Below are 13,290 nucleotides of genomic sequence, written 5' to 3' on the forward strand. Positions count from 1 at the left end.
TGCGTATCACAATATTTTTTTTTATAAAAATAGAGTAAGGTAAAACCGTTTTCTTTTTGACATACGCAATAAACTGTTAGATTCTTCTTTTATAGCTATTTAGTATTGTACTAAAGGTGGTTTGGTAAAAAAAATTGTATACAAATGTATGTTCGTATTCAAATAATTTTTATTTAATTATTTTCATGATTTATTTTCTTTTTTGGCCGTCAGTATAAACAGTTATTTTATATTTTTGAGCTCAAGGCCGGATTAAATAAAACACTTTTAATTTTTTTAATTTGATTTGTTTTATTTTAATTATTTGTCAATATTTCGACTTCACTCTGAAGTCATCATCAGGACTGACTGCAAAAAACAATACGTAATTTTAATAATAAAATAAAAACATTCTTTTATGCATCAACACCACTTACATCTTCAAATGCGCTTTCAAGACTAACATTTAACATAACAATTATAAAAAGAAACAGCGATTAAAAATCTAAACAAACAGAGTAATTGTAAACAAAACTATAAAACAACAAATTGTTAGACGGCGAATAGTACATCGATACATACATATATATTTGGCATTACAGTGTTGTTGTGAAACGAAGACGAAAACTTTTTATGTTTGTGCGGGTCTGTAAAAATGCATCACATGCTTTTGTTGTTTTTTATAACGTTGCGGTAGACGTGAGAACAATTCGCGATGTCCGTTTTGAAATTCATCCTCTTATTATTAGGGGTGTTCACTATATGAAGCATTTCTAATGTGAAGCGTTTGTTATAATTTTTCTCTACTTCTAAAATGGTTACATTGTCAAAGTCTGGATAATGTCCTGTTTCTTGTCAGTGGGATGTTAAAGCCGTTTTGTTGTCTGAAAAATTGTTCCTTAATTTTATATTAGATCTATGTGCGGATATCCTTGTGTTCAATTTTGTTTTTGTAGTCCCCACATATACTTTCTCGCATACGTGGGACCCGTCGCCATTGCAAGGCATCTTGTAAACTATATCCGATTTTTCATGTGTTGAAATTTTATCTTTAAGGTTGCTAAACATTTTTTTTCGTAGGGTGTTGTCATATGTGAAAGCTAACCGCACGTTCTCTTTATCATACATGTTTGAATATTTTCTTCTCTCCGATAATTTCGGGACATACGTTGCAGACTTGTAAATTTTAGCATCTCTAGTCTCTTTTTTACCTACATCACTCGGGAATAATAATCACGAATTATTTTCGATGCTAATTTTATGGGAAATTTGTTGTTTTCTAGAATCTTTTTGATAGTTTTTATCGTGATAAATATTGTCGCTGATCGATAGAACTCGTCTGACGAAGTTGTTGGCCGTGTTCAAAATTGTTCTCTTTTCATGTTGTGAGTGAAAGTTTATAAGCCTCCCCGAGGCTGTTGGTTTTTGATACCAATCTATAGTTAAGAAATTGTTTCTTTTGATTACCAATGTATCTAAAAATGGTATTTCCCCGTCTTTTTCTATCTCAATTGTAAATTTGATGGATCCGTGATATCCATTCAGTATGTTAAGCAATTTGTTTGTATCTTCTGTTTTTACTATAGCGAATATATCATCCACGTACTTTGTAAGTAATCGTGGTTTGTTAACCGATTCAGTCTCAAATCTGGTTAATAGTTCTTCCATTACGATATCCGCTATTACCGGTGACGCTGGTGATCCCATTGGCATCCCCGATCGTTGCTCGTATATTTTGTCTCTGTATTTAAAATAACGATTTTCTTTGATACAAAACTTAACAACACTTAAGAAAAGCTTTTTCGTCATGGATGTGTACTCTTTTATCTGGTTCCACTTAGAATCTATGATATCAAGGGCCAAATCAACTGGGATACTGAGAAACAAGGAAACAACATCGAACGACACTAGACTCTCATCATCATACACATAAGTATCTTTTATCTTTTTCTTGAAATCCATCGCGTCTATTACATTAAATTTGGATGTCATTGTGTGTTTTTTAAATATTTGAACAACGAATTTACATAGACTGTAGGACGGAGTATTAATAGACGAACAAATAGGTCTCAGCGGAATCCCTGCCTTATGGATTTTTGGCAGACCATAAATTCTGGGTGGGTTCGCTGTTTTACAGGTAAGACGGTACTTTTCTTTAAGGTCGATGGATTTGTTATTGTACAGTTTTTCCACTATTTCATTATTTTTCTGTTGTAGTCTACTAGTGGGGTCACGCTTCAATACTTTGTACATAGAAATATCATTTACTATTGTCCGCATCTTTTTTTCATATTCGATTTTATCCATCACTACTGTAGCATTTCCTTTATCTGCGTTGAGAATTAGAAGCTGTTCGTTGTTCTTTAAAAATTGTTTAGTGGAGCGCAGGGTGTCTTTTGTAAATTTATCTCTAACGGAATTTTTCGTCATATCTAGGTGATTTTGCAGAAGTGTCGTCAAGTTGTTCCTTTCTATCTCTTGTTTCTCTTTTTCTTTAATCGTCTGTATGTAACTCTCTCCGTCCGCTATCATTTTAAAAAGAGAAAAATCACTCACTTCCGTCGGTAGGGCATGTTTAGGGCCTAGGGAAAGAAGCCACTGAATATTTGTAGGTATTTGTACGTCTGTCGTGTTACAAATCCATTCCGGTATCACCCTAATGTTCAACAGCTGTTCTTGTTTCTGTTTTAGCTCTTCATATTTGTTGACTTGTTTAGTTTTCATGTTCGTTTTTAATTTCTTTGTCAGTAGTTCTTCACTTATGAAAAATGCCGTAGAGTCTTTTGTGGTGAGATCTTGTGTTATTTGTGTGTTTAATCTATTTACCTCTTTTCCTTTTTTACGTAGAAGTTCGTGTTTTATTGCGATGATTATATTTAAAAGTTTCGCTTTGATCCTTTCTATGTATGTACTCACGATGTTTGACAGTTTTGTTGGTAGTTTGTGGTTGTTGCTGTTGTTGTTGATGATATAAAGAAGGTTTTAGTAGCATTATTGATGAATTTTGATATTATTCCATTTCTCCTACACCTCTCTAGAAACAACGTCGACTCTAAAAGCCTCGTGGACTGATGTGTATGGCGTTGGTATTGCTTTATTTGATTTCGGGTTTTGCTGTCATAACTCCTCTTTATGTTCTTGTAGACGTTGGTAGCGTCTTCAACTTCTCGGTGTGCTCTCCGTTTTTGCATGATTTATTTTCTTTTTTGGCCGTCAGTATAAACAGTTATTTTATATTTTTGAGCTCAAGGCCGGATTAAATAAAACACTTTTAATTTTTTTAATTTGATTTGTTTTATTCTAATTATTTGTCAATATTTCGACTTCACTCTGAAGTCATCATCAGGACTGACTGCAAAAAACAATACGTAATTTTAATAATAAAATAAAAACATTCTTTTATGCATCAACACCACTTACATCTTCAAATGCGCTTTCAAGACTAATATTTAACATAACAATTATAAAAAGAAACAGCGATTAAAAATCTAAACAAACAGAGTAAACAAATGAAAAACCGTAATTGTAAACAAAAGTATAAAACAACAAATTGTTAGATGGCGAATAGTACATCGATACATACATATATATTTGGCATTACAGTGTTGTTGTGAAACGAAGACGAAAACTTTTTATGTTTGTGCGGGTCTGTAAAAATGCATCACATGCTTTTGTTGTTTTTAATAAGGTTGCGGTAGACGTGAGAACAATTCGCGATGTCCGTTTTGAAATTCATCCTCTTATTATTAGGGGTGTTAACAATATGAAGCATTTCTATCGTGAAGGGTTTGTTATAATTTTTCTCTACTTCTAAAATGGTTACATTGTCAAAGTCTGGATAATGTCCTGTTTCTTGGCAGTGGGATGTTAAAGCCGTTTTGTTGTCTGAAAAATTGTTCCTTAATTTTATATTAGATCTATGTGCGGATATCCTTGTCTTCAATTTTGTTTTTGTAGTCCCCACATATACTTTCTCGCATACGTGGGACCCGTCGCCATTGCAAGGAATCTTGTAAACTACATCCGATTTTTCATGTGTTGAAATTTTATCTTTAAGGTTGCTAAAAATTTTTTTTCGTAGGGTGTTATCATATGTGAAAGCTAACCGCACGTTCTCTTTATCATACATATTTGAATATTTTATTCTCTCCGATAATTTCGGGACATACGTTGCAGACTTGTAAATTTTAGCATCTCTAGTCTCTTTATTACCTACATCACTGGGTCGTGAATAATAATCACGAATTATTTTCGATGCTAATTTTATGGGAAAGTTGTTGTTTTCTAGAATCTTTTTGATAGTTTTTATGTTTTTATCGTGATAAATATTGTCGCTGATCGATAGAACTCGTCTGACGAAGTTGTTGGCCGTGTTGAAAATTGTTCTGTTGTTATTGTTGTTGTAGCGATAAGGTTGCTCCCCGAAGGCTTTGGGGAGTGTTATCGATGTGATGGTCCTTTGCCGGATACAAATCCGGTACGCTCCGGTACCATAACACCATTAAGGTGCTAGCCCGACCATCTCGGGAACGATTTATGTGGCCACATTAAACCTTCAGGCCATTCCCGTCCTCCCTACCCCCAAGTTCCATGAGGAGCTTGGGGTCGCCAGAGCCTCGTCTGTTAGTGAAACAGGATTCGCCGCGGATAGGTGTGGTTGGCAATTGGCTTTGGAGAAGCTATATATTGCGCTGGCAACCTGAAAGGTTGCGCTACACAGCCCCATGAATCTGGTATTTTAGTCGCCTCTTACGACAGGCATACCTACCGCGGGTATATTCTGATCCCCTAACCCGCTGGGGTTCAAAATTGTTCTCTTTTCATGTTGTGAGTGAAAGTTTATAAGCCTCCCCGAGGCTGTTGGTTTTTGATACCAATCTATAGTTAAGAAATTGTTTCTTAAAAAACTAACAATGACATCCAAATTTAATGTAATACACGCGATGGATTTCAAGAAAAAGATAAAAGATACTTATGTGTATGATGATGAAGAGTCTAGTGTCGTTCGATGTTGTTTCCTTGTTTCCCAGTATCCCAGTTGATTTGGCCCTTGATATCATAGATTCTAAGTGGAACCAGATAAAAGAGTACACATCCATGGCGAAAGAGCTTTTCTTAAGTGTTGTTAAGTTTTGTATCAAAGAAAATCGTTATTTTAAATACAGAGACAAAATATACGAGTAACGATCGGGGATGCCAATGGGATCACCAGCGTCACCGGTAATAGCGGATATCGTAATGGAAGAACTATTAACCAGATTTGAGATTGAATCGGTTAACAAAGTACGTGGATGATATATTCGCTATAGTAAAAATAGAAGATACAAGCAAATTGCTTAACATACTGAATGGATATCACAGATCCATCAAATTTACAATTGAGATAGAAAAAACGGGGAAATACCATTTTTAGATACATTGGTAATCGAAAGAAACAATTTCTTAACTATAGATTGGTATCAAAAACCAACAGCCTCGGGGAGACTTATAAACTTTCACTCACAACATGAAAAGAGAACAATTTTGAACACGGCCAACAACTTCGTCAGACGAGTTCTATCGATCAGCGACAATATTTATCACGATAAAAACATAAAAACTATCAAAAAGATTCTAGAAAACAACAACTTTCCCATAAAATTAGCATCGAAAATAATTCGTTAATATTATTCCTGACCCAGTGATGTAGGTAATAAAGAGACTAGAGATGCCAAAATTTACAAGTCTGCAACGTATGTTCCGAAATTATCGGAGAGAATAAAATATTCAAACATGTATGATAAAGAGAACGTGCGGTTAGCTTCCACATATGACAACACCCTACGAAAAAAAAATTTTTAGCAACCTTAAAGATAAAATTTCAACACATGAAAAATCGGATATAGTTTACAAGATGCCTTGCAATGGCGACGGGTCCCACGTATGCGAGAAAGTATATGTGGGGACTACAAAAACAAAATTGAAGACAAGGATATCCGCACATAGATCTAATATAAAATTAAGGAACAATTTTTCAGACAACAAAACGGCTTTAACATCCCACTGCCAAGAAACAGGACATTATCCAGACTTTGACAATGTAACCATTTTAGAAGTAGAGAAAAATTATAACAAACGCTTCACATTAGAAATGCTTCATATAGTGGACACCCCTAATAATAAGAGGATGAATTTCAAAACGGACATCGCGAATTGTTCTCACGTCTACCGCAACCTTATAAAAAACAACAAAAGCATGTGATGCATTTTTACAGACCCGCACAAACATAAAAAGTTTTCGTCTTCGTTTCACAACAACACTGTAATGCCAAATATATATGTATGTATCGATGTACTATTCGCCGTCTAACAATTTGTTGTTTTATAGTTTTGTTTACAATTACGGTTTTTCATTTTTTTACTCTGTTTGTTTAGATTTTTAATCGCTGTTTCTTTTTATAATTGTTATGTTAAATGTTAGTCTTGAAAGCGCATTTGAAGATGTAAGTGGTGTTGATGCATAAAAGAATGTTTTTATTTTATTATTAAAATTACGTATTGTTTTTTGCAGTCAGTCCTGATGATGACTTCAGAGTGAAGTCGAAATATTGACAAATAATTAAAATAAAACAAATCAAATTAAAAAAATTAAAATTGTTTTATTTAATCCGGCCTTGAGCTCAAAAATATAAAATAACTTAATTATTTTCACAGAAAAATAAAAGTAAACTTTTCAAACACTTCAAATAGTGGTTTTGTTAAAAAACTTCAAAAATATTTTGTTTGGCATCAGCGGTTTTACCTTTCTATAATTGTTACACAACACTGCAGTGATCTGTGACCAACATATATGTAACACTCCCATATTGCTACAAAAGGCTAGGTACATTCCCAAACATCAGAGTGCCGATATATTACTGTTTAAACGTTTTTGTTTTTGTATTCAATAATCGAATGTACCTAAATTTTAATTTTATCTTGTCACACATATCCTGCTACAATCACAAAAATTTTATAGGCTGTCTTGTTTTGATTTCGAATTCAAAACACATTGCGATAATTTTCTATTAGCAATATAGGAGTATTACATATATGGTGACCAAGTATATCGTCGTACGTAATTAAATATCTTGAAGTAAGCTCAATAAAGGAGGTTTTTTTTTGATGACTTGGGCGCGGTTTTGCTGTGATAGTTCAAACTTCAGTTAAAGTTGACTTGAGTTTAGCCTTGCCACTTTAATCGATTACAAAATTTTGGTGTTCAAATTAGTTTAAGCGGCAAAAGTGGCTGCGCAAAGCTCTATTCAACTTAAACTGGGAGTTTAAACCCGCCCTAAAAAATCAGGCCTTACAATAAAATATTGCTATAAAAATTGAGGAGCCGGTTTCACCAACTTTAGCAATGCTTTTTGCTCAGTAATTTTACTAGGCTAGGTTCGCTTAAGTGGTATTAGCCCTGGTAGGGGCTACTATAATTTATTATAGCTTATTATTATAAGATCTAGGGTTTGAATCGAGCTCGGGGCCTAACAATAATTATTTTATCATTATTACTGTTATGATACATTTTTTTTTTTAATTGAAAAAATTTTAAATTATAATAGAAGAAAGAAAAAAATTAGACAAATGTCAAAGCTCGTTGTATAGATCCATTTCGGGAACTGCTAAATTCCTTAATCGGCAACGTTTAGACCCCGCTACTATAATGATTCAGCTATCACATCGGTTGTTTGTTTGTCTTCATTATTTCTACTTCTATTCTGGTTCTTGCCAATTGATATTCACAGCACTTGTAACGGCAGCCCTTATAATACAAAGGTTTAATTGCAAGTAGGTATACACCACAATGCATCTAACATTGCAACTGAATGTTAACTGCGGGATTCTGATCGATGCGCTGTTGATTGACATGCATTAGTATATTAGCGGTGGCTGCACGTCATTCGGGTGATGCATGTGTATAGGTGTATTGGAAGATACATCCGTGTATGCGTGTATATGTTAGATTTTTAGTAACGGACATTACTGCTTCGTTCGCTCACACATGCTACTATGCCAAAAGATAGAATTTTACAGGAATATTGCCGGTGACAATGTTATGCCAAAACCCCGTTTGTCTGACACTGTAAAATGGATAGCACTCGCATCATTTGCTAAAGTTAACCAAATCGCGGATTTAATCGAGTGGTGTAGACATAAAATAAATAAGAAGACAATTTAGAAAAAACAAAGAACCCGTAAAGTAGTGTGACGCAAGTGGAACAAAAATAACGAGGTGCACAAGAAACGGTGCAGAACAAATCGGTGTGGCGGACACCGGTAAAAATCAGCTAGGGTTTCTGACCAGGAATCTACTGGTAAGTTGGGCCTTAATGAAAAAGTGCCATCCTCTAGTATGTGCATGAACAAAAGTGCTCCACATGTGAGACTTTTTTAACTTGTATTTTGTCTAATAGGCCTAACCGCGATTTGGTTTCCAATTTTTGGGGAAAACGTTTTAGCTACTACCCTATCCAACAACAACATTCATTGACATTTTTGAATAGAAAAAAAATCACACCAGCAAACACCAGATAAATCCACACACGCATATATGGCCATACATCCACTAGTCATCAATACATTCGCCCACAAGCGCCAGGATTCGTTAGTAACAACTAGCAACACTAACTTACAGTCTAACTTACATCATCATGTACCATCTTTCACCTGATCAATATTGGTAACACTCATTCATCCTAATATAAATCACAGCATTCCATCTTTAAATACACACACGCACTCGTAACACCAACTGCACCGAGCTAACACAGACATCAACACACACCTCAACACGATCGGTGACATCCAGTTAAAATATCCACTCATCCATCCTAGAGAACATTGTGAGGACCAAATATAACACCATTAATTTGGCCCACACAAAGCGACCCCACATCATATTCGATACAGCACTAACACAACAGCCAGTCACAAAAGGCTATAGCAACAGACCAACCAACAAGTTCAATACAGCATACATCATAATCGATACAACACTAACACAACAGCCAGTCACAAAAGGCTATAGCAACAGACCAACCAACAAGTTCAATACAGCATTGACACAACAGCCAGTCACAAAAGGCTATAGCAGCAGACCAACCAACAAGTCAGTCAGCACGGAGCTGTGGTCGTGACCAGAGCTACTAGCGAAGTATATCCCTATTGCAGTTGACCTTCTCTATGCAATAGGAATCCACTTCATAGGAGCGAGTCGTGGAACGGTGATTGCGGTTGACCTTCTCTACGCATCACCCCCAACGACCAAAGGCCCCGCCACAGTAACGCGCAACCGCGACAGGTGACACCCGCTCACCTCCGTCAGTAGAAGTACGCCGGCAGAGACCGCAACAGAGCGGCAACGCACGTAAACCAGGAGTCAGTCAGCACGGAGCTGTGGTCGTGACCAGAGCTACTAGCGAAGTATATCCCTATTGCAGTTGACCTTCTCTATGCAATAGGAATCCACTTCATAGGAGCGAGTCGTGGAACGGTGATTGCGGTTGACCTTCTCTATGCATCACCCCCAACGACCAAAGGCCCCGCCACAGTAGCGCGCAACCGCGACAGGTGACACCCGCTCACCTCCGTCAGTAGAAGTACGCCGGCAGAGGCCGCAACAGAGCGGCAACGCACGTAAACCAGCAGTCAGTCAGCACGGAGCTGTGGTCGTGACCAGAGCCACTAGCGAAGTATATCCCTATTGCAGTTGACCTTCTCTATGCAATAGGAATCCACTTCATAGGAGCGAGTCGTGGAACGGTGATTGCGGTTGACCTTCTCTACGCATCACCCCCAACGACCAAAGGCCCCGCCACAGTTGCGCGCAACCGCGACAGGTGACACCCGCTCACCTCCGTCAGTAGAAGTACGCCGGCAGAGGCCGCAACAGAGCGGCAACGCACGTAAACCAGCGCAGAGCGCGGCAGCAAAGCGCAGCAGAGGTCCGCCGACGCACAACGTAACCAGGGTAAGCCAGCGCGAACCGCGGCAGCAGAGGTACGCCGACAGAGGTCACGTCAACGCGGCGACGCATAGCGCAGCCAGGCTAAGCCAGCGCCAAGCGCGGCGGCAGAGCGCAGCAGAGGTACACCGGTAGAGTAATAGAAGTAAGCGCCGACGTAGGGCGCGACAGAGCATCGCCTCAGCAACACAGGTAAACGCCGACGTAGGGCGCGACAGAGTATCGCCCAGCAAATACGAGTAGACGCCGACGCAAGGCGTGGCAGAGAATCACCCAGCAACCAGCAATACGAATAGACGACGACGCAAGGCACAGCAGAGTAATACAAGTGAACGCCGACGTAAGGTGCGTCAAGGCACCGACGCCACATACTAACGGGATCCGTCTAACGGAACACGGCGACAGAGCATCGCCTCAGCAATACAAGTAGACGCCGACGTAAGGCGCGACAGAGCACCGCAGCAGAGAGAGACGCCGTCATAAGGCGCGTCAAGGCACCGACGCCACATACTAACGGGATCCGTCTACCGGAACACGGCGACATAGCATCGCCTCAGCAATACAAGTAGACGCCGACGTAAGGCGCGACAGAGCACCGCAGCAGAGAGAGACGCCGTCATAAGGCGCGTCAAGGCACCGACGCCACATACTAACGGGATCCGTCTAACGGAACACGGCGACAGAGCATCGCCTCAGCAATACAAGTAGACGCCGACGAAAGGCGCGACAGAGCACCGCAACAGAGAGAGACGCCATCATAAGGCGCGTCAAGGCACCGACGCCACATACTAACGGGACCCAGCTAACGGAATACGGCCGGGCCGCTAAGGCCCGCCACCGCAATCAAGGATACCGCAAGATAATCCAAGTGAAACTGAAAATGAAGTATACAAACACATTTTATTTTATATTATAGAATTTAGAACCAATAAAGAGAGTGAAGTTTTTTATATTAAATCGATTTGCTAGGTGCCCCTTTAATACAAATTTATTGTAAACGAACCCTGGGCACGGCGAGTATACCCCAGCAAATATCAAAGAAGCAACGGCGCACGAAAAAGCTTCGTTACAACATTCACACACCAAATTTTACCAACAACACGCAAGTACACACCAACCTGCATATTTACATATCCACTGTGACACGCACACATCAACACAATTAACATAATTTTAAAAGGGGTTGGCTATATCCGTACTAGCCAGAACTAGTGGCCGTGTAGTGGCAGCAGCGCGGTCATCCTAAGGTGACTGAGCAAATGAGGTCAGCTGTTATAAAACTTATGTACGTTCTAATACATGGAAGGCCAATGACCTCAAATCGCCCATTAAACCACCACAAAATCATCAGATTCAGCACTAGGTAAGGGCAGGCCGTCATATTCTCGGCAGCACAAGCTGTGAGATCTGTACAATATACATTTGCACCTATATTCACCACTCTTATGCAGCGAGAAACAGGGTGATTAAAAACGGATGACCGGCACTAACCAAACCCGAGATTGTTTTTTTTTTATTTGGATTAATTGTTTTTCTAGTTTAAGTTTATGCCTACATGATTTTTACGGAACACTGTCACTGAATTTTTGTTTGTATTTTTTTTGGCCTTAGGCAGAATAACAACACAAACATATATGAAGTCACCTTGCGTACGGAACTTACAATATTCCTACTTATGCCTTTTTTGTTTATAGGCGCGAGCTGCCAGTAATCCCTAGCGGCAGCTTTGTGGCCCTCGGATTTCCCTTTAGCCGGATAATTTAATTTTTTATTAAACGCGTTCTACTTATTATGAATACACGCACCTGGGTGTCTAAGCGGAAATAATAACTTACAAACAGACACTGCAATAATTTTATTGCACTTTTATTCAGCTAGAGAGGGTCAGTAGTACATATGTGGGTAGGGCTGTTGTTTTGATCTCTATTTCTTTGCAGTACACTTTCGGATGGTACCATTAGAGAGTTGACAGCGAGGTGAGTTTCAACAGCTGACCCATATGATATGTATGTATATTAGGCCGGGTCGATTTGTGGGGAGGCAAAAAAATCGCCCATTGCTCTGTGAAAATCATATTCTGGGGATCAAAATAAGAAACTTTGCCGAAGGAACCATACCTCTAAAACGAATTCTTTTTTTTTTTTGCCCATTTAGAGTGCTCCAATCCAGTCCAAATGTATGACCGACCCCACTAACTTTGGAGGCCCGACCCACCGATGCCAGTGGCACACCCCTGGAGTTTATTTTTCTCTTTAGAAATTTATTTAGTCAGAACATATGTAAATGAAAAAATGAATTTAACTTAGTAATAGAAAAGAAATTAAAAAAATTATTAAAAATTAGCGTTTTTACAACCCTTTTAAAACCAAGGCATCACTGTGATGCATTTGCATGTCGTAAACATAGTTGTGTGGGTTTTTTATTCAACCGTTTTGAAAAATGAAGGTATCACTGTGACACAATTGCAGATCGTAAAATTGCTTGTGTTGTTTTTTTAAGCCACCACAAGACACAGCAGGTAGAATTGAAATTACCATTTCATTCTTATTACCTCGTCTCGTAGACCATATATAACGCAACAGTTTTTGTGAATGCATTAAGTCGTTGTGAAGAACTCAAAGTGTGAAGTGCTAATTTCAGATAAAAAAATATTTCAAAAAAAATAATAAGTGAAGTGACCATTCCAAATCAAAAAGTTTACAATGAATCCACCATCCTCTACACCGCAAGATGAAGCAACTACATCAACAACTATCGAAAACCCAATGAGTCATATACCCAAGCATGATGTTACTGTTTTTGGTGTGTCTACTGATTTAGCTGATCTTAATTTACCAACCCATCTGGATATCTTGAGATATTATTTTTACTTAAGCGAACGTGCTAAAACAGAACAAAAAAGTTTTCCCGTAAATCATTCACTATTCAAGTACAAGATAAGTTGATTGGAATTTGGGAAAAACTTGGTATGGAAATAATGTTGAAAAAAGTGTATTTAATAAATTGAATAAATTGCTTGACAAATATCAAGAGCAAATCAAGAGAAGAAACAACACCCAACAATTTACAGAGTATGTAAAATCCCTGGAAACAATTTTCTACTTGTGAAACTCTTCCGGTAAGTTATTGCTATCACTCATTTATTATAATTGTGAACCATTTTTTATTATTTTATTATTATATATTTTCAGGTGGTGGACGGCTTCCAGAAAATTGAGTTGCAAAATATGCCCCCTGCTACAGAAAAAATTGAATTTTCCACCGATTCGTAGTACTTATACGACATGGCCCATGCAATTTCTAGCGGCGTGGTTCCGGTGGATCTG

At 38.2% G+C, this 13,290-nt stretch overlaps 1 protein-coding gene across 2 annotated transcripts in view; it reads left to right on the forward strand.

Annotated features, from left to right (window-relative positions):
- parvin (beta-parvin) overlaps positions 1 to 13,290 on the forward strand; it is a 331,571-nt gene that overhangs the window by 213,436 nt on the left and 104,845 nt on the right. The window lies entirely within an intron of this gene.

This window comes from Eurosta solidaginis, chromosome 4 (assembly GCF_040869045.1).
Source record: "Eurosta solidaginis isolate ZX-2024a chromosome 4, ASM4086904v1, whole genome shotgun sequence".
Taxonomy (NCBI): domain Eukaryota; kingdom Metazoa; phylum Arthropoda; class Insecta; order Diptera; family Tephritidae; genus Eurosta; species Eurosta solidaginis.